General features: G+C 40.7%; 1 protein-coding gene and 1 pseudogene across 1 annotated transcript in view; one reads left to right on the forward strand and one right to left on the reverse strand.

The window, feature by feature from the left end:
* The window catches only part of LOC121105845, a 145305-nt gene that overhangs the window by 18791 nt on the left and 100265 nt on the right, over positions 1-26249 (forward strand). The window lies entirely within an intron of this gene.
* Positions 19879-21149, reverse strand: LOC103658723 (annotated as a pseudogene).

The raw sequence follows: 26249 nt of genomic DNA on the forward strand, positions 1-26249 counted from the left end.
AAATAAAGGAAGCCCATAATCTTACCCTTTCATCGAAAGGGACTCAGTTCTATAATACAAACTACAGCTGTCTTAAAGCACAACAACTACCAACTCTACCATGGCCCTCTGAATGAGAGCCCCGAGGGGCCTTGGAATCTGCATTTTCACATGCTCCACAGGTATTCTTTTGCACGCCGAAATTCGAGAACAACTGCCCCAGAATATCCTAGTTTGCTATAAAAATATGAGAAAATGCTCCACAAACACTATGTTATCATGTTCTTCATATAATCTTAGAGGTTGAAATGAATAGAATCAGGATATTTGTTGTTTTGTTTGTGAAGCTTTTTTTTTTTTTTTTTTTTAAGGAGCGGAAGGTATGCAAATAGTTGAAGAGGAAAGCGTGTATGACAAAGATCTAAGGGAATGAATTGTACATATCCTCCAAAGGGGGATTAATAAAGTAGGACCTACACATTTTTACAACCTGGATTAAGCCTGTTCTTACAGCGTCATACAATTAGAATTTGTGAGAGAAGGATTACTTCACTGGGAAATCAAAGCAACACAGCTTTCAAAATATCATATGTCTTTTCCCACAGACATAATACACAAAAAACTATTTAGGCAAATTCACCCAGTGAACACTGGTTATTACAACATACTTTCAGTAAAGCCTCTTTGGACTAGATCAGCTCATAGCAGCTTGACATGGAATGCCCAAACATTGGAACAGCTGCTCTATAAGTAAAATATCTTGTTACATTTTCGTTAACCGACCAGCTGTTCAGAATGCCTTGTCAGTGTGTCCCACAAACATACAAAGTCCCATGAAGCTATTCAAAATCTGCTAAAATCCAATGAACAAGATACTTGTACAAAATGGTTCACATTTAGTCACAAAGCCCTTTCCAACATCCTTTGCTCAGGTTTACAGAATGAATCTGCTTATTTATTTATGTATTTATTTCACCTTGGACTACAGCTAGCCTCAAAAGCTCTTGAAGCTCCCTGTAATGGTCTGGCCTACTCCTTGGTCCTAGGAGGGCCTACCAGGCCTCAGACTGACATCTGATTTCTCCTGCACCAAATGGTCTCACCATCCAGCTCCAAACCCAAAAGATTCAGGTTGCTCTTGCAAGAAGTTCCTGGGAAGTCTATGACTACCCAGGTAACCCAATTTACCCCTGAGCTTCCCTGAGAAAAAGACTCTGAAGGCACTGACCATTAGCCAAGCCAGATCTAGTCCCTTCTTCTCTGCCTTTTGAAGGAATTGTAACCTAATGCAGAAATCCTTAACAAGGGCTTCGTGGATGGGCTTCGCTGATTCCATAAAATGCTTGAGATAGTGTGTGAAGATTTTCTGTGTAAATATGCATAAGCATTTCCCTAAGGAGATTGTCTACAGCTTCCTATAGTTTCTCAAAAGGGTCTATGACATTAACGGTTATGACATTCACATCTAAAGGGTGGATGTTAATAGCACTGAGTTCGAACCTATCCCTTATGTTTATTGACTTACTTTACGGTCTGGACATTCACTTCTTCGTGTCGTGTGTACTACCCCTGTACTGAGAAAAAAGTAAGCAGCTTGCCTTCCATATCAGTCAGGAATTGACTTTGCCTGCTAGTAACACAGATCCTGTCACAGTGGCTTAAACAAAGTAGGGATTTATTCTTTCTTGTAAAAGAAATCTGGGAAGGCAAACCCAGACTCTTTATGTAGCCACCAAGACACCATCAGAGACACAGGCTTTCTACCTTCCTGCTCTGGCATCCTCAGCACCTAGCTTTGTACTTTACAGCAAGAGAGCTGCCATCTGTCTATTTTCCTTTTAAGGAACTTTCCTAGATGTTCCACCAAATAAATTCACTTTACATCCTATTGGCCAGAACTCAGCAACAAGGGAGGTAGAGAAATAAAAGCTTTCTAGGCAACTTGCTTCCTTCACACCCCCCAAAATCAGGTTTTTGTCACTAAGGAAGAAGAGAAAAACATGTTCAGTAGGCAACTGACAGTCTTCTTTATCTTTTATGAGAACAGATGTTGATGAAGCACTTGTTTTCTGCTGAGGTTTCCTTGGGAAGAAGTTCTTTGTGACACCTATCCATTCAAGAAGGCAGAAGCATGTATATGAAATACCCCCTTCCATATGTTTGTGAATTTCTCTCTCTCTGTCTGCCTCTTAGTCTCCCTCATAAGCAGGCGTATGCTCACCCCCACACGTACAATGTACACACACACACATGTGCACAACACTGCCAAGGCACTTGAGGCTGATTCAAGAACTGCTGACAGAACCCAGCACCCACATTCACCTGCCGCAAGCACACCTGCCCTCACAGAACATTCCATCTGCTGCCACATAGCACTGGAGGAAGGAGGGGAGACTCCCCTCCTCCTGCCTCTCCGTCTCTCTGTCTTGGAGGATTCCTTTGCCCCCCCCCCCCCCGCCCCCAGCACACACCATGGCTGTGCTCAGCCTTTCCTGGGATCCACCTGAGCTCCCCGAGCTGGGACCGCTTTGTTCGAAGCCAGTTCAGCCTATCTGTAGGATGGGATTGGAATCCCAAACTCTGGATCTCTTTCCATATTCTGCCTCACGTACTGGGATTTACACGGTGAACCAGATGGGCTGCTTTCCTGTCTTTTGTGAGAAAACACCCAGAACCCCATTTATCTTTCTTCCCCTCAAAGCCCTCTGATTTATTACTCAGAAGGAGTTCTCAAGATGACATCAGCCAGTCCAAGGGAGCAGGGTGCATGTGGCCTCCGGGGGTCAAATGGGATAGGGGTGTTCTAAGGCCAAATATTTCTGCGTCCTTGAGCAAATCACGGCTGCTCACTAAGCCCTTATTTCCCTGTAAGTAAAATGGCAGTGATGGGATCAGCTCCAAAGGTGGGGAGCCGGGGCTCTTTCACCTAAAAGGGAGTATTTTCCACGAGTGGTTTCATCCTTGTAGCTCTGTCAGTGTGCAGAGAGCATCCCATGTGAGTGCAGGCCCCTGTGCTGTGGAATTTACACTGCAGAGTTTCATTTCCAGTCCTTGGAAGTGAGGGGGGCTTTGGGTTCTGCTGAGGAGAAAGGGGAGAGGCCAGCCCCCAGTCCACTGGGCAAAGGACAGACAGTGTTCCAACCTCCGTGGATGGTCTGTTGTGTCCTCTCAGCCAAGAAACTAATGGCCACTAGGATGAGCCCTGAGCCCCCCAAGAGGTGCAGTTAGGGGAGGAAGTGGTACCCCGGGAATTGATGTGGTCATCCTTGGGACAAATGGGAGAGGCTTTCATCCAGAATGGTTTCTCTATTTGGTTTTCTGCCTTGAGAACTGCATGTATAAGGGTCACGAATGCTGCATGGAAGGGGGCTCTTTAAAAACAATTAAACTAGAAGTCCGTAGATGCTGCCGGCTGAGCAGTGTCTCTTCTCTGCCTGCCGGAGAACACAAGCCCTGTCTGACTTCCTGTGAAGCTAGTCAGGGCAGAACATCTTTTCTCCGGATCCTCTTCTCAGCAGCGGCCACAGCAGTAAATCTTCAGAGAGGCCTCATTAGGCAAGTTCCTTTTTGAACTCCCTCCACCCTCCAGACCTCTGGAAACCACCACTGCCATTCTAGCATGTTATTATTTTTTCCTCCTAAGCTTGCATTTTCCTCGGTCCTGGCACCTAGGCCTCCCTACACGGCTCTCGCTTTCCTTCACGGACTCTTCTCTAGCTGGAATCTCTCCAAAGGGTGTGTTCGTGCAATCAAAAACTTCCCTTTTTGTTTTATCGCATCACTGAACATACCAGATAAGGCCCAGCGGAGGGAGGGAGCGAGGGAGCAAGGGAGTGAGGGAGGGGTCTGGCTGGTTTGCACTGGGGAGGGGGGCAGGTGAAGGGGGCACAGGAAGAAGGCAGAGGAAATCTTCGCATCAGCTGTGAGGACCATGTAGGGACAGCAAACAGACACATGGGTGTCTGGTGTGGGCTCTCCCCATGCGACCCCAGCCGCCTCTTAGGAAGCTGCAGACCCCCTTCAAACCTGCAGCCAATGACTGTCCACAACTTGAAATAGCCTGTAGAACAAACCAGACACAAGATACAGTAAGACACAGACACCAGGGCATTAAATAGTTAATTTTTAGCAAACCCAAAATTGCATTTCCATCATGTGCAAGCAGTCAGCTGCTATTGTAGGTCACCGAGATACAACGCATTATTTCTACAGTTTGTGGAAAACATTAGGCGGCTGTAATAAAGTCAATGGTATTTCCTTCCTTACTGAAACATGGCTTCAGTAAATCCCTGTTTAAATTTTTTCCCCTTTCTAAACATTTCTCTCCATCTGCACGATAAGTCAATAAAAGAAATTAAAAGTTAAAATGCCTAATGAAATTTTATCAGGCATGAAATGGCATTTAAACCAGGGTTGCCACCCGGGCTTAGATGCATGAAAGCTGACCCGAACTTGAGGGGTTTATAAAAGGCAGGGGGAGGGTAGCACCAAGTTTCAGGGGCCTTTATGTATTGCAGCCACTGCAAAAGAAAATCATTCTAGAGAGGCATTCCACGAAACCGAGACTCGCGGAGCAGTTAAGATTTTTACGGGAGGTACATCATTTCTGTAAACCTCCGCGTTCTTTCAGGCCGCCATTCGGTTTTTCTTTATTCATGTCTTTGTGCCCACATGCTTATTTTGAAATCAATCTTCATCTGTGTACCTTTGTCATGAGCCCAGAAGAGTGGCAGGAAGAAGGCCTGAGAACTTTTTTAAGAAGAAGAAACAGATGGGAAGGGTAGGGACTTACTTCTTAATCTTTCTTGGAGAAGAGCCTTGGGATGTGCCATGTAGGCTCAGAAAGGGTTTTAAATAAATGGGCGAAGAGGGGGACAAAAATAATTCTCCCTTGTATAAAATTGTTTATTTTAATAATTATTTATCATCCCATACTTAGGGCATAACAGACACCTCATTTTCATAAGAGTCTGAAAAGAAAAGGAGCCATTCGATGGGTGTGAGGATGGTTCTCAGACTTCACAATTTAAAATGTTAAACTTCTTTAAAAGCAAATCCCAGAGCCTTCCTTCAGGCAGAATGTCCACAGAACTCAAGGGACATTCAGTCTAAGAAGGGACAGCGGTGGCTGACTCTAATTGGAGAGCATATTCAGAACTTTCAAGAAACTTCCTATAGTTTGTAGCCAGAGGGCTGTGTTTCAAAGTGGTTGTCCTTACTGATTGTCTTGGTGAAAGGAAGCTGTTGTCCAGCCTGCAGAGCAGGGAAAGGCACTCTGACCATTTCTAATGGCTCTGCAAATCAGCCCAGAAGAGTGGTTTTCTCACACTCTGTTCCATTCAGCCGCACTTGAAAAGCCAGCTGTTGGAGTGCTGAGCCCAAGCAATGTGGAAGAGAATCCTTGCCTCTATCGGGACACTGGCCATCGGGTAGATAGGGAAGTATGTTTGTAAACTGATAGCAACATCACAGCACCACCACGATTATGAATGAATCTTACCAGCACCCACCTAAACTGGCAGTATTAAAATTCCCTTAATTCAGAGAAGGTGATACAATTTTCAAATATTTGCACAGCTTTCGATGTCTCCCAAGTTTTTTAAATCATCAAAAAAAGCTGGGTCTGCAAGATCAGAAAGAAGGTGTTCACTTTTATTAAAAAAACAAAACAAAACAAAAACCCTGGCTTTCTGTCATAACAAAATAATTTGCCCTAAATTTTCAAACTTTTGCCTTCCCAGTCTAACCCCAGAAATCCTATAGTATTAGAGGTTCTATGACACTGAAATACACAAAACAGTTGCAACAATGTACTTGGTAATATTTGGAGGGACAATTGACTCAGAGAAAAACAGTTGCAAATTCTATGCAACGGGTGGGCACAGCTCCAAGGATGAGGAGCACTGGAGATTTGCAGATATGCGCGAGTCTCCCATGTGTCACAGTCCAGCCACCAAACCCCACAGGAGGCTGTCACCCATCTGCCCCAGACCAGCTGCGAGCAGAACGCCTGAGCTGTTGCCAGCTGCGGGGGAGATTCGTGACTTACTCTGAAATCTAAGAGGCAGGGAGACAGGTCTGACAAAGAGAAACTCTGACTTAGGGAAATGCTATTTGGATGGTGTGAAGATAATTGCAGACTGGGGGGCAACAGTAGAGGCAGAAACAAAATCAAGTCAGACAGTGAAACAAAAGGGTAATGTTGAGATGTGCGTGGTGTGGAGAAGACCGCTGCTCACAAATCTGCCCTTTCTGTCACATCTTCCAAAGGTAGAAATCCCGTTAGTAACAGCTGGGCGAAGCCACGTCTTGTGGATGAGATGCTTGCATAATATTGGGGCCTTCTTTCAGAAAAATAATTTAACAAATACAAAATTATATATTGATGTGATGATTTATTTAGAAGGGGCCCATGCAAGAGAGGGGCCCTGAGATTTAAGCTTAGTTGGCTTACCAGTACATCCACCACTAGTAACAGTATCTTTCTCCTACAAGATGAATGCCACATGAACACAGTTTGAGTTGGTTGCGCAATGCCCAGACTCATAAGGGACTATGTCTCTGCAGGAGGAGGTCTGTTACAGTTTTACAAAGATTCAGGTCCTGTTAACACTTGCATATCCTAAAGTTACCTCTTTATCATGTCTTTCCAACTGACAGGGCGGGGGCACTTAATCTCGAATTTGAGTCCCAGCAGATATCACAACTTTGGGATTATTCCGATTAGAAGGACAAGCAGATATGGACTGTTGAAGGTCAGATCATCCGAGCCTACCAAGAGATCATCCAAGGTTTCGTGGTGGAGTCGTTCATGAGATGCTGTATTCTTCTGTGTTCTCCCTCCCCTGTAATCTTTTCCCAAGGGATCACAGTACGATCTAAGCGGTCGCTGGCAGCTGATACAATGTGTTGTCAGTAAAGTAAGTCTATTAAAATCAGAATCAACTCCAAGCAATTTGGAGAGCAAAACTAGTCATTTTAAGCATCAAGGTACATTAGTATAATTTAGAAGAGGATGTGAATGCAAAACCAATCTAATAAACATTAAAAGAAGAAGTATTCCAGATACCATTGGAAATAACTGGTTCTTCATGGATGAAGACCCCCAAATGTCATTAAAAAAGGATAAAAAATAATGGAAATAATTTTTAAGCAAGACTCTGTCAAATCAAATACATAATTTATGGTAGAGACAGTTTAATTTTATTAGTCTTAATTTTATTATTTATCACTGATGAAATCAGTGGGACGTGGGGTTCCAGATCCTTCTCCAGTCTCAGACCAACTGTGTTTTACTGGCTGATTCCAGGAGGAAAATGCAGCTAATTGCTTTTAAACCATAACATTCTACTTTCATTTCTTGACTCAATAGCATTAGCAGTTAAAGAATCCACTCTCCTTCAATCCAATAGCAGTATGAAAATCTTGATGCTGCAACTGCCTTTGATATTAATATTCTAAATAACATTTTATTAACTAGAAAGTGACAAATAAGCTTTTTCTTTTTTGAGGGAAAATTAGACTGAAGGTGCCCCTGGTCCCTAGAGAGGGGTTTTGAGCTGGGTGGGCATGAATGGAATAGTTAACACCCTTCTACACAAAGCTAGTTGCCTGGAAGTTTAGCCCCCAAAGCTGGTGTGGCCAGTGGTCATTACAATGCTATCAGAATAACCACCTCTTCCAAAAGGAATTGGGGCATCATTCCAGGGTGATATAACACATTTCCCACGTTGCAGAAAGAATTATAAAATTGTCAATGTTGCTATGACTATTACCCATCAATACATGTCAAGTCTATACGTTTCTTCATTAATTCAACTAACATTTATTGAGGGATTAGCTTATACCAGACACAGGCATGTAGAGATACTCTTGAGGAACCTAAAATACATGTGTATATATATATATATATATCCATGTATTTACCTCTCACATATTTAGCACACAGATACCACACCAGACCTTCCTACACACACACACACACACACACACACACACACACACACACACACATAATTAGTTATTTCTAGTGATTTTCACTATCTATTACAAAGCCAAGATCGTCTGAGTCACCCGGGGAGGCAAAACATGTCACAAAGTTTAATGAAAAGAAATCATGAACTCATAGGAGAAGCCTCTGGGCCCCACACAGAACCCATGTGCTCTTATTTCTCTCACAACTCCAGCAAGCTCAATTATCCCATGTCTAAGATAGCAGTTTGCAATATAAAAGGCCAATACAAACAGGAGGGGAGGGAAGCTATTAAATGAACACAGGAAGTAAAAAGTACAATAATTTCACACAAGGACAAACAACACTACATCCTCAATAGTGCCTGAGTTCCCAGGCGAGATTAAATTTGTTCAGCATATTTCATTATGAAGACGAGCGTACAATTCATTTTAGAAAAAAATGTTTTGTTTTGAAGCTGGTACTTTGTTACATTTCTTCAATAATGTTGCCAGAAAAACGCACTGCTAGTATACAAAGACATTTGTCACATTTATCAAGTTTTGTTTGTCACTGCTTGGGGAGAGAAAATTACAGATAGGAAAATAATTATAGAGTGGTTAAGTGTGATACAATATACACTTCTTTCACTGTGAAAATACTCTAGCCAGAAAAAAAAAAGTTTCTGTCCAAAAGAATCCTTTGGTGACAGAGGGGAGGTTTCCTGCATTGGAAAGACAAGGCTAGGGCTCTGTCTTCAGCATAAATCCCCTTGCTTTGTGACATAATAGTTTGCATGACTAATGTTTTTGATTCCTCATTTCCATGGATTGAATTGGTGCAAGTGATTCTACTTTCCCTGGAATTCCTAAGACTTAAGAGTGAGCTCTTTGCCATTTCAAATGCAACCTGCACAACCTGTTTTCAAAACCTCTGAAGTGCCGTGCCAGGCTCCCATGCCTCAGGAGACCATGGGAGAGCAAGATAACTTGACAGTCTGAAAAGTAGAGCTGTTCAGTAATGCCGCCCACTTGCCTCCCATGGTGTGGAGACCTGGTATTTGTGACCTCCATGACAAATCACACACATCACGGACATGAAGTGATTCATTTAAGGGGTTCATTCGCAAGAGAACATGAAAGCAAGAACTTATAATGAATTCTTAGGATACTTAAGGCTTAATAGCAGCTGATGTAAATTATTATAATAAGCAAAGGGATGCTTCCAGAATATGTACAAGTGTTCAGAGTAATTATGTGAGAAAAAGTTCCCCTCTCGGAATTTCCAAATTTGATGACTCTATAAAGAGTATAGTGAAAGCTGGAGGTTGTCCGCCATCTGATTTCAAGATTTAGGATAAAGCTATAGTAATTAAGGCAATGTGGTATTTGAATAAGGATAAACAGAAGACAGTCAGAAATGGATCAACACATATATAAACTGATTAATTTTTTTTTTAAAGATTTTGTTTATTTATTTGAGAGAGTGAGAGAGTAAGAGAGAAAGAGAGCATGAGTGGGGCGGGGTGGGGGGAGCAGAGAGAGGGAGAAGCAGGCTTCCTGTTGAGCAGGGAGACTGATGCAGGCCTTGATCCCCAGACTCCGGGATCGTGACCTGAGCCGAAGGCAGACGCTCAACCAGACTGAGCCACCCAGGCGCCCCTATAACTGATTAATTTTGACAAAGATTACTCAATGTGGGAAAACAGTCTTTTTAATAAATGGTCTGAGAAAAATTGATATCCATATGCAAAAATCATGAACATTGATCTTTGCCACCATATACAAAAATTAACTCAAAATGGTTAAAAGAATTAAACAAGGTGCTAATACTATAAAACTTCTTGGGAAAAAAGAATGGGTGAAAATCTTTGTCATCTTGTGTTAGGCAAAGATTTCTTAGAACACAGAAATCATGAACCATGAAGGAAAAAAATTGATAAATTGGACTTCATTAAGTCACTTCATTAAAAATGCTACCTCTTTGAAACACAACGTTAAGGAAATTAAAAAGCAAGGCACAGACTGGGGAAAATACTTACGAATTACATATCTGATAAAGAACTTGTATCAGCATGTATAGGAAAACCCTCAAAATTTGTAGGAAAGCAAACGACCCAACTAAAAAAATAGGCAAAAGATTTGAATAGACAATTCACTAAAGAAATAAAGTTTATGGCAAAAAAGAAATATAAATATGACAAATAAGCATATGAAAAGATGCTCAGTGTCAGTCGTTGCAAAAATACAAATAGTATCACAGACCAGGATGTGATACCATTTTACAACCATCAGAGTGGCTAAAATATTTTTTAAAGTTGTATTTATTTACTTATATATTTGAAAGACAGAGAGAGAGCAGGGGGGAGGGAAAGAGGGAGAGGAAGAAGGAGAGAAACAGACTCCCAACAGAGCGAGGAGCCCAGTGTGGGGCTCCACACAGGGCTTGATCTCACAACCTTGAGGTCATGACCCTGAGATCGTGACCTAAGCCAAAATCAAGAGTCAGTTGCTTACTCAACTTAGCCACCCAGACACCACTAGAGTGGCTAAAATTTTTCAATAGCGAGTGTTGAGGCTTTGGAACAACTGCATTTCTCACACAGTGCTGGTGGGAATGTAAAATGACACAGCCATATTTAAATGAGTTTAGCAGTACATAATAAATTTTTTTAAAAAGATATTAAAAATAAATAAATAAATGAGTTTAGTGGTTAAACATTAAATGTAAACATAACCTTACCATAAAATATAGGAATTCCATTACTAGGAATTTAGCCAAGAGAAATAAAGTAGCTCCACACAAAAACCTATATACAGATGTCTGTAACAGGTGGTGTCATAGCACCAAAAGCTGAAAACAACCTAAACCCTCAACAGCTGGTGAATGGATAAACACATTTTGGTACCTCCATACAATAGAATATTACTCTGTAATAAAAAATGTCCAACTACTGATATGCAAAATGGTGTGAGTTCTCAAGAGCTTTGTGCTGAGTAAAAGCCACAGGCTTCCTACTATATGATTTTGTGCTTCTGAACTTAGCCTCTTTAACATAATTAAAATTGCCACACAACAAAGAGGCATATTGCAGACTGCAAGGTTTTTGTGTGCATTTTCTTTTTGGTTAAACTCATAGTTGTGGTTGTGGTTTTCTCCTTGATTAAATTGCTTATCAATGGAAGTTAAAGAGCTTCTTCTGAAAGTCAGCCAAAAGCTTTTTACTATCAGATGTTCAGTGCTTAAAATTAGTTCTTGGCCAGTTCAAACAGCCTCTCTCCACCTTGAAAATGCCCTGATTTCTACCTTGTTTTTGAGTCTAATCCCACCAAAGAAGACAAATGGGGACAATATGATTGATAAGGTTTGGGAAGAAAGGAACTTGAGAATTGAGAAGATGATAGCTGGTACCAGATTGGAACTTCACAATTTAGAATAGAAGGATCTGGTGTGGTGGTGGTACTTGTCATCCACCAAATCTTCAGTGAGCTATCCATTTCTAGTTAATGTGCGATGCAATTTAACCCATTTCTACAAGGCATCTAAGCACTTAGTCCTTCTTCAGAGTGGGAGTAGGAGACAATGAAGGTCACCACTATGGTATTATTACAAGAATAATACAATTTGCTTCTCTAAATTATTTTGAGAATTAAATAAGATATTGAAATACCTTGTATAATACCAGGCACTCAATATATGTTTACCAATTTTTTATTTCCTTTCACTTCTTTTAGAAAAAGGAGAATATTTTTGGAACTGGAAAGACCTCAGAGGTTATCTTGTCCAGTGTTTTAACTTTACAAGTGAGAAAACCAGATTCAGTGAGATTAAGTGTATTGCTCAAGCTTACGCAAAGTTAGAAGTCCAACTTCCAGTTCACGCAGATCCGTTTCCTAAAGCACCTGCGTTCAGCGGTAGTGCTCCACGTAGCAGAGGCTGAGGGAGGTCTGCGGGAGAAGAGTTTTGCTCCATGTAATTAGGGAGCATGGACTGCTTACTTCTGGCTCTATGTTTGCTTTAGCTATTTTCATTTATTTTTTACTCCGAGAATGGGAGGCAATGGGAAGCCTTTCTCCTCAGAGATTGCCGATTTAGCTAATGAAATACAGTGCACACAATAAGATTTGGATTTCAGATAAACAGGATATAGTTTTTAGTCCCATGAAATATTTAGAACATATTTATACTGACAGCTTGTCTGTCAACACTATTAGGACTCGAACAATATCCTGCTCACAACTGTAAAGATTTTTTTCTTTTTGCCTTAAAGCGAATAAGCAATGACAAAATGGTCACCAACCTCGTGCATAAATCTTGACTTCATGACCGTTCTTCCCCATGAACATTTTCCCTCACCTAGGCTCAGGACAGCTATGGTGAACAGACTCTGTGACTGAGGCTGAGTCTGATGAGAATGGTGATGGGGCAAGAAAAAGTTGATGATGTGCCTGAACAGCATGGGGAAGACATTTTTCTGCCAGACAGGAAGTACATGATTGTCGTCAGACAGACCAGAATTCAAATCCCTCTCTCTCTCTAACTAGCTGTGTGGCTATAATGACTTTGAACAAGTTACTTAAACTCCACCACACCCCCCACCCTTAGAGTCTACACAATAAGGATACCTTCAGATTTTGTGAAGATCAAGTATGATAATAGGAAGAAGGCACTGTGATCACTGTGCCTAGAATATAATAGCTACTCTTAATAATTACCATGTCTTAAACTGTACATATATGTTTTATATACTTTTCTAAGCATTTGGTATAGTTCACAAAAAAAAATGTTTAGGCAAAATTGCTAGGTTAGAGGCAGACTGGTGAGGGTCTTGAACGCCAAAATGTAGAGTTTGGATGCTAAATTTTATCCTGTAGCTATAGAGGAACGATTGCTATCTGCACAGTATTTGGGGGCCTGAGTCTGGGAACCTCTTTCTAAGTTCCCTTAAAAACTACCTGGAAAATGTTGTAGCATATGATTTCCAGGCACATATTAACTGACACAGGGTGAACTGACCTGCCTCCTGTAAGCATCTTCTGCTGCTCCCTCTGCTCCAGTCTTGACAGAGGAGAAAATGAGGAGTTGTAACTCTTCCCATTGGTCTACTTTGTGCTATTATGAGAAATTGACAGGCATCAGACACAACCAGGAATAATTCCTATCCATCACTTATTTATTAGCAGGATGGCCTCATCCAAATCAATCAACCCTTTCTGAGGTCTGTACAATAGGGATAACATCAAGGCAGGGTCTTAGAATTAAGACTCTAGCGATCACCTGTTACAGGAGATGCTTTATATCTAAATTTTTATTTTCCTCTTTGTTTGAGCACTACCCTTAAGTTTTATGAGTCATAGATCCCTGGAGTGCTCTTTCCCACACCTATCATAAAAGCCTTGTGGGGTGCCTGGGTGGCTCATTCAGTTGAGCTTCCGACTCTTGATTTCAGCTTGGGTCATGATCTCAGGTCATGAGACCTGCCCCCCCACAACCCTGCGTTGGGTTCCTGCCTGTCCTTGAGTCTGCTTGGGATTCTCTCTCCCTCTCCCTCTCCCCTGACCCCAGCTCACATGCTCTTGAAAGGAAGGAAGGAAGGGAAGAAGGAAGGAAGGAAAAGTAAAAGAAAAAGAAAGAAATCTTAAAAAAATTTTTAAAAAGTCTTGTGATTCAGTTTCAGAAGACTGTCCAAAATTGAAGACCAATCATTCAGACCAACTTTGTTTAGAAAATTGTTTTACCTAGGGGCACCTGGGTGGCTCAGTCGGTTAAGTGTCCGACTCTTGATTTCGGCTCAGGTCATGATCTCAGGGTTGTGAGATGGAGCTGCTGCTGGAACTCTGCACTGGGTGTGGAGCCTGCTTAAGAATCTCTCTCTTCTGGGGCACCTGGGTGGCACAGTGGTTAAGCATCTGCCTTTGGCTCAGGGTGTGATCCCAGCATTATGGGATCGAGCCCCACATCAGGCTCCTCCGCTATGAGCCTGCTTCTTCCTCTCCCACCCCCTCCCCCCTGCTTGTGTTCCCTCTCTCGCTGGCTGTCTCTATCTCTGTCGAATAAATAAATTAAATCTTAAAAAAAAAAAAAAAGAATCTCTCTCTTCCTTTGCCCCTCATCCTCACTGTCCCCCCCATGGGCACATGCTTGCTCTCTCTCTTTCTAAAGAAAAGAAAATTGTTTTACCAAAATATCTTAGACAGTTGACACCTGAGTGAGTCAGATTCTTCCTCAACCTTCCATTTGTGTAGGCTGCAGTCCTAAGGTTCACCCCTCCCTTGCTCATGCCTTTAGAACCTGCAGATGTGTGTTATCTGCTCCTTCTGTTTGGTTAACTTCAAGAGCTTCTAATCTTTTTATAACCAGTTCTGTTGGCTGTTATCTGGATTCCTTGTAGTGCCTTGTCTATTGTACAGTTTAACAGATCTCCACCCTCTTCCCTGGCAATTAGAAGAGCAATATAATTATTTAACAATGCGCTAGAGTCTTCTATCAGATAAGCTTCTTAATTGGACCTTTACATCCTTTACTATTTTTGTGTGTGTGTGTGTGTGAAAAATATCACCTGAAGGTTTTTCTTAAAGTTGGACTTTTACACCATTTTCTGGGCTAAACACCAAATAAGGCCCAGAGCGCCCTTCTGTCAATAATCCCACCCTCCTCCTCTCTTCATGCTTGAGGAGACAGCCGTCGTTTTCTACAACCTGGAAAAATTAATCAGACCTATGATTTTAGTTTTGCAGCTCTGTCTCTGTTATTTTCTCATAGAATCTTACCTCTCTTTCTATTCTGGTGACTTTATCTGTGTAGCTCCAGAGACACTGAAATCTCCAATTCCATACCTCATCACAGGATAACATAGGATACTGGAAAAAGTCATGGGCTTTGGGTCAAGAGAGATAAATGTTCATCCAGGCTCTGCCCCTAAGTATGTGACCTTGCCAAGGCAGTTAACTGATTTAGCTTTCAAATTCCTTACTTATAAAATACCTAGAGAACACATATTCCCCTTCCGGTTTGTACTCTGTACACCTTCACCTCTGAAACACCCATCCTCACATTATGGGTTTTCTGATTCATTCCCAATCACCCAGCAGAGAACTGCTTTTACTTTAGTTAGTATTTGACTCTTAATTTTGCCAAATTTCTACTCATATACTTTCTTACTAACTCCAAGGGGCTCAGCTTAAACTTAACGTGAAGCAGCTCCTATGTATTTCTGAATATTCGCTATAGATCTGCTAACCTAGCTATAGTTAGATCCACTAACTGTTCTCTGTCATTTAAAAAATAGTGGCCATAAAATTTTTTTAAATAAATAAAAATGTAAGTCATATACGTTTTAAAGGATAATTCATAATTTAAAACTGAAATTGTATATTTCTTGGTCAACTTATGAAGTTATTGACAATATTTTTTCTTTAAAAAGAAGAAGTGGAGTGCTAGAGGAGGGTTAGCTATAAACTAGGTTAGTTATCCTCATTCTATGCAGGATGAATTAGGACGGCAATAACCAGATATAGTATGTTCATGGAAAGGCAAAAAATACATTCCATTTACACGAATTTGAAAACCCTCTCAGTCTTTCTTGAGACTTACAGCGTTCTTTTCTCCTCAGAGCCCATCTCTTCCTGGTTGCCATTTCAAGGAGAGCTGATTAAAGTATAGCAATAGAGCTCAGTGTTCCAGGAAACTCCCCAGGGTCTGGGCAGGAGCCTTAAGATAGGAGGTACCTAAAACTCGAGTCCAAATCCTTGCTTTATCAGATACCTCCAGCCCGGGTGAGGACCAGCTAACCACAGTGACACGCAGAAAGTAGCCCACAATTTTCACTGACCACAAGCGACACCCGGCTCTGGAATAAAAAACAGCCTTCTATCCCCATCCCATGGTCATTCTAGGGGAAACAGAGGGAGGGGCATGTTAACTTTGAAGGGTGAACCTATGTTAAATTGAGAAGAGGCTAATTGTGTCCTTGGTGGTGTTTTCCTTTGAATGTAAGTGTGTATCACAAGTTAATCCTTGTAAACTGGAGGAGAGGTGTTGCAGAAACTGCTGGTTGCTCTGGTTGATCTCTACAGCCCTTCTTTCTTGGCTAGATTCAAGCTCCCCCATCTCCCTGGAACACCTATAATGCTTGAGGGGTCATCTGGTCTTCAGCCTCACCCTGCCTGCAGGGTCAAAGTGCTCTCCCTAAAAACTGTAATCCACCTGGGATTTCCCCTATCCTTCACTCGCTCCTGATCCCCTCCTGATTCATTCAAGGTCTTCACCATTACCTACCCAAAGTCTTCCATAATCTTGACCCTTCATACTCACCTTGCCTCACTCTACATTCTTTTTCTCCCTCTTGCACAGTAAACTCCAGCAGTGTTGAACTTTTCATGTATCTCTGAACACAAAATACTACTTCAGACTTCAAGTACTCTAGATCCTTCTCTTGGATCCTCACCCTCTTGTTCACTTCATTAATTTACATTCAACTCATCTGATAGATAGATAGATAGATAGATAGATAGATAGATAGATAGATAGATGGATGGATAGATAGATAGATAGATAGATAGATAGATAGATAGAACTTACATGCAGCCTTCAAAACCCAATTCATAAAAAGTTAATGGGGAAAAATAGTATTTTGTTGTTATTTGTAGTTGCAAAAATTCTTATTACTAGTAATATTCAAGTTTTTTCACATTTATCAGCTGCTTATGTTTCTTATTTGAATAATTATTTAACTTTTATCTATTTTTCTATATTTATAGTATTTTTTAAAAAGCAATGCATATGAAAAAATAAAGTAAAATAAAAGCAGAGGTACCTGGGTGGCTCAGTTGGTTAAGTGTCTGCCTTCAGCTCAGGTCATGATCTCTGGATCCTAGGATTGAACTTCACCTCACATCGGGCTCCCTGCTCAGTGGGGAATCTGCTTCTCCCTGTCCCTCTGCCCTTCCCCACCTGTTCATGTGCGCTCTCTCTCTATCTCTCTCTCAAATTAAAAAAAAAAACCTTTAAAAATAATAAAAACGATGCATATGATATTTCTCTACAAAGAAGATCCATTTGTTTGCCATGTATGAAGGACAAAACTTTTTCTTCCAACTTATTGTCTTTTAATATCCTATTTCACTGAATATTTTTATTTCACTGTGAAGAATTTGCTTGTAGTTAAATTCTGTCAAAATTCTATTACTGATGCTAGCTGCTTTGAATTATTTTTTTTAAAGATTTTATTTATTTATTTGACAGAGAGAGAGAGACAGCCAGCGAGAGAGGAAACACAAGCAGGGGGAGTGGGAGAGGAAGTAGCAGGCTTCCAGTGAAGCAGGGAGCCTGATGGAGGGCTGGATCCCAGGACGCTGGGATCATGACCTAAGCCGAAGGCAGACGCTTAATGACTGAGCCACCCAGGCGCCCCGCTGCTTTGAATTATTAATTTTAACAGTAATAAAGGCATTATTTTCTACTGTTTAATAAACTGATACATTGCAATTGACAAGAACAATAATAAAACCCAATTTATAAGTCACGGCCCCCAACACAGAGTAGGGGTTCAATAAATCATCACTGAGTGAAGTAGTGCACAGAAAGCCAAAATCCAAGTGGTGAAGTTACAACCTTTCTGTTTTTGTTTAAGTCCCATCTTTCTTCTGACTTTAGTGTCTTCAGAAGTATAAAATATAAGATGCCAAAAGTATCTAAGCAAGTGCCAACTTACCTCTGGTTCCTCGTATCTCTCAGCAGATGACTATGCCACCTGCAAGAGACCTGAGAAAACCAACCAAACCTTAAGTTTTCTCCATTCCAGAAGAACACAGGAAGTACTATTTCAACCTTACCTGGGCTGATCAGTCAAACTGCGTGGACATTTTTTTTTGTTCTTTTGGTTACACTTGGTCCAGAAGTTCTAAAGACATCAGTTACTAGTACCTGCCCCCAGACCTGCTATGATAGTCTGGCCTGTTGAGCATTCACATAGTTAAATTTGGGCTAACTTAGCCAGAATTTTTAGGGCCATTTCCATCCCACACACTACCAGAACCTAGGTCCTGCATTAGGTCATGACTGGTGTCCAGACTGAGTGGGGGAAGGAGGTTAAATAGTGGCCTCTGGCTTCAGTTTTCCTCATGTTATAGATTGCTCAAGGTTCTGAATCCTATTTTCCCAATACCTTTCATATAATGTGAGAGATTAGCTTTTCTGGGAGAAATTCAACATTAAAGATATTCACAAATCATACCAAGCAATATAAAAAACCTTTCAGATTCCATTTTAAAGATGACACAAAAACATAAAATTCATGCAGTTACCAGATATGTGTTGATCACTTCTCGGGATAGAGTAGATCTGGAGATACATAAAGCATAGATATTTGTAATAAGTCATAGAAAATACATATAAAAGATGAAAATAAAAAAGCTAAAACCTTTAAATTATAATAGCTTAAGAGTCTAAAGTAAAAAAGACAACTCAAAAGGACATAATATAATAGTCTTAAAAGTCACCTTTTTATAAGCAATGCCTTCTCCAATATTCTACAGCAACACGACATGCTACACTGTTTGGATCTGACCCAAATTCTTATCTCCAGCCCCAGCCTCTCCCCTGAACTCCAGACTCCCTGAGGAATTGAGTCTGTATGCCACCAAATGCTGCCTTCTCCACTCAGGAGCTCAATAGTTTTCTCAAACGACACATCCAAAAGGAAACCCCAAATCTCCATCCTAACACTTGTTCCTCCAGTGATCTCCTTCATCTCAGTTAATGTCTACTGTCATTTTAAGTGCTCCAAAAACAAAACTTTATACTCTTGACTCCTTAACCTCTTTCTCTTTGCCATCCAATCTATCACCAAATCCTGCTGCATCTATGTTTTAAGTATACCTATACCTCTCTCCACCTCCATCGTTATCATCCTGGTCCAAGTTACATCATCTTTTTCCTGGACTATTGCAGTCTTCTCTCAACTGATCTTTCTGCTTCTGTCCTTATCTTCTATAGTCTATTCTTAACCCAATAATCAAGGTGGTTTCTTTAAAATATAAGCCAGGTTATTTTACTCCTCTACTCTGACCCCTTCAGTGGTTTTTCATGGCACTCAAGGTAATATCCAATGTTTACAGCCTACTATAATCCTCTACTACCTCCGGAACCTATTTTGCTCCTTCTCGGCTTTGTGGAGAATTACTATGATCTTGATATGTTACTACTTTCTAGAATATAGTCTTTCAACTAAGACTAACCATATAGCATAGAGTTGCATATCAGAACAGGAAACACATGTCAACTGAAACTAACACTCCTGGTATAGGAGGATAAATGAAGTTGTATCTTGTGTTATCCAATAACATACATTCTGTGAAATCAAACTTAACAGGGACCTTCAGAGCTAGATGGGAAGAACTCATCAAATTATACTACAGCTTTTTTTGGGGGGAAGGGACAGAGTCATCTACTAATTTATACACACACACACACACACACACACACACACACACACACACACACGTCATTTCTTTTTTTGTGGTGGAAACATGTAAGATCCAGTCTTTTAGCAATTTGGAATTATGTAATACAGCATTGTCTATAATCCGTATGCTATGTGTTAGATCTTCAAAATTTATTCATCTTTTAGTTGCAAGTTTGTATCTTTTAACAATATCTCCCCAGTTCCCCCAGCCCCTATTAACCATCATTCTACTCTCTGTTTCTACAAATTTGTCCGTTCTACAGGTTCCACATATAAGGTATACCATACAATATTTCTCTTTCTTTGACTGGCTTATCTCACTAAGCATAATGCCCTAAAGATCCATCCATTTTGTTGGTAATGGCAGGATTTTCTTTTTTCTCATGGCTGAATAATATTTCATTGTACATATACCACATCTTCTTTATCTGTGCATCCACTGATAGACATTAAGTTGTTTCCATATCTTGGCTATTGTGAATAATACTGTAATAAATACAGGAGTGCAGATTTCTTTTCTTTTTTTCCTTCTTCTTTTTTCTTTCTTTCTTTTTTTTGACTAGGTACAGTATACTTTATTGAGGGTACCTGACAAGGTATGGCTCCCCACGTCCCTCCTCTTCTTCAGGGGGTCTGGGAGGGAAACTATGGAGGTTGGGAGATTCTCACTATGTAGGGGATGAGTTGGTGCAAGGACTCCCCAGCAGCTGAGGGCCTCTCTGTTTCTCTTGGTCTTGCTGGGTCTGATGGTTACTTTTACTCCTTGGAGACCATGTGTACCATAAGGTCCACCACCTGGTTGCTGTAGCCAAATTCATTGTCATTCCAGAAAATGAGCTTGACAAAGTGGTCATTGAGAGCAATGCCAGCTCCAGCATCAAAGATGGAGGAGTGGCTGTCACTGTTAAAGTTGCAGACGACAACCTACCTGGTCCTCAGTGTAGCCCAGGATGTTCTTGAAGGGGCCATCTGGTGCCTGCTTCACCTGATTCTTGATGTCTTCATATTTGGCAGCTTTCTCCAGGTGACAGCTCAGAACCATGACTGACATGTTGGGGGTGGGAACACAGAAGGCCATGCCAGTGAGCTTCCCATTCAGCTCAGAGATGACCTTGCCTACAGCCTTGGCAGAGCCAGTAGAAGCAGGGATGATGCTGTAGGCAGCCCGTGGGACATCACACCACAGCTTCCCAGAGGGGATGTCCATGATCTTCTGGGTGGCAGTGATGGCAAGGACTGTGTTCATGAGTCCCCCCCCAGGGATACCAAAGTTCTCATGGATGACCTTGCCCAGAGGGGACAAGCAGTTGGTGGTGCAGGAGGCATTCCTGACAATCTTGAGGGAGTTGTCATACTTCTTATGGTTCATTCCCATCACAAACATGGGGGCATCAGCAGAAGGGGCAGAGGTGGTGACCCTCTTGACCCCATGCTTCCAGTGAAACCCAGCCTTCTCCATGGTGAAGACCCCAGTGACTCCACAACGTACTCAGCACAAGCATCACCCCATTTGACGTTGGCAGGATCTCACTCCTGGAAGAAGGAGATGGGTTTACCATTGATAACGAGATTCCTATTCTCAGCCTTGACTGTGCCATAGAACTTGCTATGGGTGGAATCATGTTAGAACATGTAGACCATGTAGTTGAGGTCAAACAAAGGGTCAGTGATGGTGACAATATCCGCTCTGCCAGAGTTAAAAGCAGGCCTGGTGACCAGGCGCCCAATATGACCAAATCCGTTTACTCTAATCTTCACCACACTGTCTCAGGGATGTGGCTGGTACTGCACCAGAAGATGCAGCTGTCTGTCAAACAGAGAGGAGCAGAGAGTCCAGATTTCTTTTCAAAATCCTGTTTTTATTTCCTTTGGATACTTACCCAGGAATGGGATTGCTGGGTCATATGGTAGTTGTATTTTTATTTATTTATTTATTTTTAAAAATTTATTTTCAGAGAGAGAAAGCATGAGTAGGGAGGGACAGAGGGAGAGGAAGAGAGAGGATCCCAAGCAGGCTCCACACCCATCACAGAGCCTGGTTCTGGGCTCAATCTCACGACCCAGAGATCACGACCTGGGCCAAAATCAAGAGTGGGCCACTCAACCAACTGTGCCACCCAGGTGCCCCTGGTAGTCGTATTTTTAATTTTTTGAGAAACCTCAATAATATTCTCCATAGTGACTTAAACAATTATATCCTGCCCAACACTTGTTAACTCATCTTTCTGGTGATAGCCATTCTAACAGGTGTGCGGTGACATTTCAATGTGGTTTTGATTTGTATTTCCCTGATAATTAGTGATGTTGAACATCCTTATGTACCTGTTGACCATCTGAATGTCTTCTCTGGAAAGATATCTACTAAGGTACTCTGCCTATTTTTAATCAGATTATTAGTTTTTGGTTATTGTTATTGAGTTGTATGAGTTCTTTATATATTTTGGATATTAACCTTCTACCCAATATGTAGTTTGCAAATATTGTCTCAGTTCTATAGGCTGCCTTTTAATTTTACTATTTTTTTTCTGTGCAGAAGCTTTTTAGTTTGATGTAGTCCCACTTGTTGATTTTTTTTTCAGATTGCTTATGCTTTTGATATCATGTCCAAAAACTTATTGCCAAAACCCAGTGTCAAGGAGCTTCTTCCTTATGTTTTCTTCTAGGAGTTTTACATACCAGCTCTTTCTTATGCTTAATTCTTTAACCCACTTCTAGTTAATTTTTATGAGTGGTATTAAGATAGGGGTACATAATTTTCTTTTCTTTTCTATTATCTTCCTTTTCTATAATCCTTCCTTCTTCCTTGCCTCCTTCCTTCCTTCACTCCCTCTCTCCCACTCTTTTTCTTTTTCTTGTTCTTCTTTTGTTTATAGAGTTTTCTTTTTGTCTTTAAATCAAAATCGTGTGTGTGTGTGTGTGTGTGTGTGTGTGCGCATTTGTGTGATGGGGGGTGGGCTTTTTAAAGGGGTTTTCCAGTATTTACTTTATGAATTTTTTTTTAAGTTTTTCTCTGACTTTTAATGAAAGCCAAATGTTAGAAATAGTAATTAAAATGTTTACATTGAAGTAGATTGCAAGATCTGCAGTGTAGCCAAGCCTGGCAGCTTTTGATAAATTAGAATGAGCCACACAGGCTGGTCTTTTTTTTTTTTTCCCCTAAAATGCCACAGTGTCCAGAAAGCAATTCCACCCCACACACCACCCTTGTTTCAGATCAGATGAGCTAAGCGAAGAAAATACCTCCCAACATAGCAAATTACCCACTATATCAAAAGAAACTGGAAGATATTATCAATGGGAGAGACGGCTTGGGAGAACATGAACATCAGGATTTTGATGTAAAGTGTGATCTTTGGGCTTTTACCAAACTGCCCTTCATCAGGGGAAACATCATTCCAGGTCATTCATGTGATTGTCATTATATCTCGATCAGTCCAGGTACCACTGACAAATTTCAGAAAATAAAAACAGAAAGGCAGGCAAGGAACCTTCCCTAGCTTCATTTGCTCTCAATGCCCTTATGTAAAAAGCTTCCCAGACCCCCAGAAACACTTGTTTCGCAGGCTCCTGAGTGAATAAACCTTCTGTAGTCTGGGAACATATCATTTTGAAAAGTTTCCACACTTTCTGGTGCCACAGACGTCTGGCAAAATATCTATGGAGCCTTCACATAAACCCCCCCATGCAGCATTGCCTTCTTCAGGAAATACAGGAATTGCCAGTGAGCAAACCTTGCTGACTGCCTTCCATATTTAAATCAGACCTTCTGATCAAGGAATAAATCATTCCACACTCCCCAGAATTTGCAACGTGTTGAGAAATTATCATGTAGATCTGTGGTGCTTAACACTGGCCGCACATGGAGATTATCTGGAGGGCTTTTAAAAATATTGTTGCCTGTGATCCACACCTAAAGACCTGGGACGGACAGGTCATCAGTATTTATTGAAAGCATTCACACACACTCCCTCCCACTAATTCTAATAGATAGCTGGGCTAAGAACCACTGCCTGTTGAGGGATTTCCGATTTTTAGAACTCTGGGTTTTCATTGTTGTGAGATATTCTTTCCTGTCGCCCACTAACTTAACTCACTTAAGCCTCTCATTTGGCCAAATAACTTTCATTACGGATGGTAGGGTCAGAAACTTGAAACTCTTGTTTTTCAAGTGATCTTTAGGTATACATGTCATTACTGTGTCCGTGGAATGTGAGTTTCTCTAGTGGTAGCCAGATTCTTCAAAAGAAAGATATATAACTTGATTGTTTTGGAAATATTCAGTAAGTCCAGGTGTTAATATATAAACAGTTTTCAAGTCCGTGTTTAGCACTTTAAAAATCTATCATTAGTTGCATTAAAAAAAAAATGACCAAAGACTCATTCTCAGATATTAGAGGGCTTCTTCTTTCAAGGAAACTCAGTAAGAAAAACACAGGTTTTTGTTTGGTTTACATAAATGTGTGTTGTGTGATTTAGATTTCGTTAAAAAGAAGAAAACAGTATCAGCAACATCCACACTTTTATGAAAATGAAAAAATATGTAGCCTTATGAAGGTAAGAGTCATACAAATAAAGTGTGTCTTAATGCAGCTCTGCTCCATTTGTGGCAGATTAATTAAATAGACCGTGCCAATCCATTAATGCTTAAGCAACTCAAAAAATGATTCTCTCCCCCACCATCATCATAAACCTTTTCAAATTCCATCTGAAAAGCTATAAGAGAAAAATTTTAAAGGTGAATTTTTTAATGAAATAAAAGGTTTTTTTTTTCCTCATAAAACTGCTACTAAGCAAGAAACTCAGCCAAGTTCTTATTCCCCTGTCTATGCATATTTATTTCTGTGCAAAAAATAAACTGGATTGTGCAAATCCCCAGAATAGAAAACTCCCAGCACCAAGTGGTTTTTTTGCTAAGTGAGGAATAAGTCATATGAAGAACAAATTTTACAATAAAACGAGTATGTTCTCTTTTAGTTTGATCTTCTTTACCATCTCCTGTGTGTCCAAATGCAAAAGAGCTCTGAGATTGAATATAATAAGGGGTCAATTTTCCTTTAAGTATTCTACTTCTTTATCAATACCTAGCAGTCCAGAAGAAAGGTCATTTTCCATTGATTTACCAAGAAATCAACAGTGTATGATCAACACATCAAGCTTCCATTACACGGTAGTAAGAGAAAAGGAAATCATGAATGAAGGAAGGTGGTGCCAGATTCTGAAAAGGAAAAGGGACAGTTATCAGGGCAATCAGGAAGTCTTCTCTCAAATTAGCATTAATTTATGATACTCAACTGTGATTTTATCTATTTGCCATGACAGTTGTGCTTTACACTCGTGGCAGGAAGGACAGCCACCCCCAACACATCATCTTCCACAGATCTTAGAGCTCATACGAAAACTCAAGTCCAGCGCCATACTTCATCATGAGGTTAATTTAGAAAATGACACTTTAAAGATACAATGAAAACTTCCATGTCCGTAGGTCAATATTCAGTCACTGTCTCAGGGTGAAAAAAAGCAAACTCTGGAGCCAGAAGGGTATGGGTTCAATTTTGTTTTCATAAGTGACTATTTGTATGACTTTGAACCAATCATCTTACCCTTCAGGACTTCACATTCCTTATCTGTAAAGTAGAGATAATGATACCCACTTTGTAGAGATGATATGTCCTTTTTAGGATTAGAGACAGTATTTGTAAACTGCCTAGCACATACCTGATACTCAATAAATGGTAGCTACTATTTTTTATAACCTCTATAAAGAAAAGCAACCTGGTGAATGGCTTATGGAAGGTACTCAAAACTAATTAGTTGTTTCTCAAACACCTTTGTGTAATAGATTTATCCTTTTTGAGTCTACCATTTAAATCTAAGTTAAATTTACCAAAAACTAACAAGATAAGCCAGATTTTTAAAAAAATATGAAATCATGTAAATGTACCAATTATACAGTGGCAAGCACAATGCAACATGAGCTCTGATGAAATTGAGTTTTTGTGGCAGAGCTTGAAAATCAGGGAATAGAAGTGAATTTTTCACTCTCTCTTCTCTTCCCAGCTGTTCCATTTGGCTGTGACATTAGACTAGGCAGAGGCAGTCATCGAAACCAACAAGCAGACAAGAGCTTCAACTTGGATCTAAAAAAGCCACAAAATGGGGCGCCTGGGTGGCTCAGTGGTTAAGCGTCTGCCTTCGGCTCAGGGCGTGATCCCAGAGTCCCGGGATTGAGCCCCACATCAGGCTCCTCCGTTGGGAGCCTGATTCTTCCTCTCTCACTCCCCCTGCCTGTGTTCCCTCTCTCGCTGGCTGTCTCTCTCTCCATCAAATAAATAAATAAAATCTTTATTAAAAAAAAAAAAAGCCACATGAGGGAGCTTGGTGGTGAGAGCCGGGAACTGGGAAGAGTAATCATGATAATAATCAGAGAGACAGAGAAACAGAAGAGAGGGAGAGAAATGTAGGAAACAGGGAGAAGGGGGACTGAGTGAGCAGCGAATAGGGACTCTTCTCATTGTGGATGCCTGTTTTAAAAACTTGTTATGATAAAATAAAACACAGAAACCAAAATCACACCAAAATTCATAGCTTAGTAAATTATTATAAGGTGAGCACCCTGTAACAACCACCCACGTCAAGAAATGGAACTTTGGTAACATCCTGAAGCACCTTCACCTGTCCCATTCCAATCTCAACACCTTCCCTCTTTCCAGAGGTAAGCACCAACATGACTAGCATCATAACCATTCCTCTGTTTCTTCATATTTTTATTACCCAAGAGTGTACCTCAAACACTCCAGTTAAGATGTGCTCTTTTAAAAAAAATGGTATCTCTTTTAAGTCATTTTTAGTGTAGAG

The sequence above is a fragment of the Ursus maritimus genome, unplaced genomic scaffold (assembly GCF_017311325.1).
Source record: "Ursus maritimus isolate PB19 unplaced genomic scaffold, ASM1731132v1 scaffold_3, whole genome shotgun sequence".
Taxonomy (NCBI): domain Eukaryota; kingdom Metazoa; phylum Chordata; class Mammalia; order Carnivora; family Ursidae; genus Ursus; species Ursus maritimus.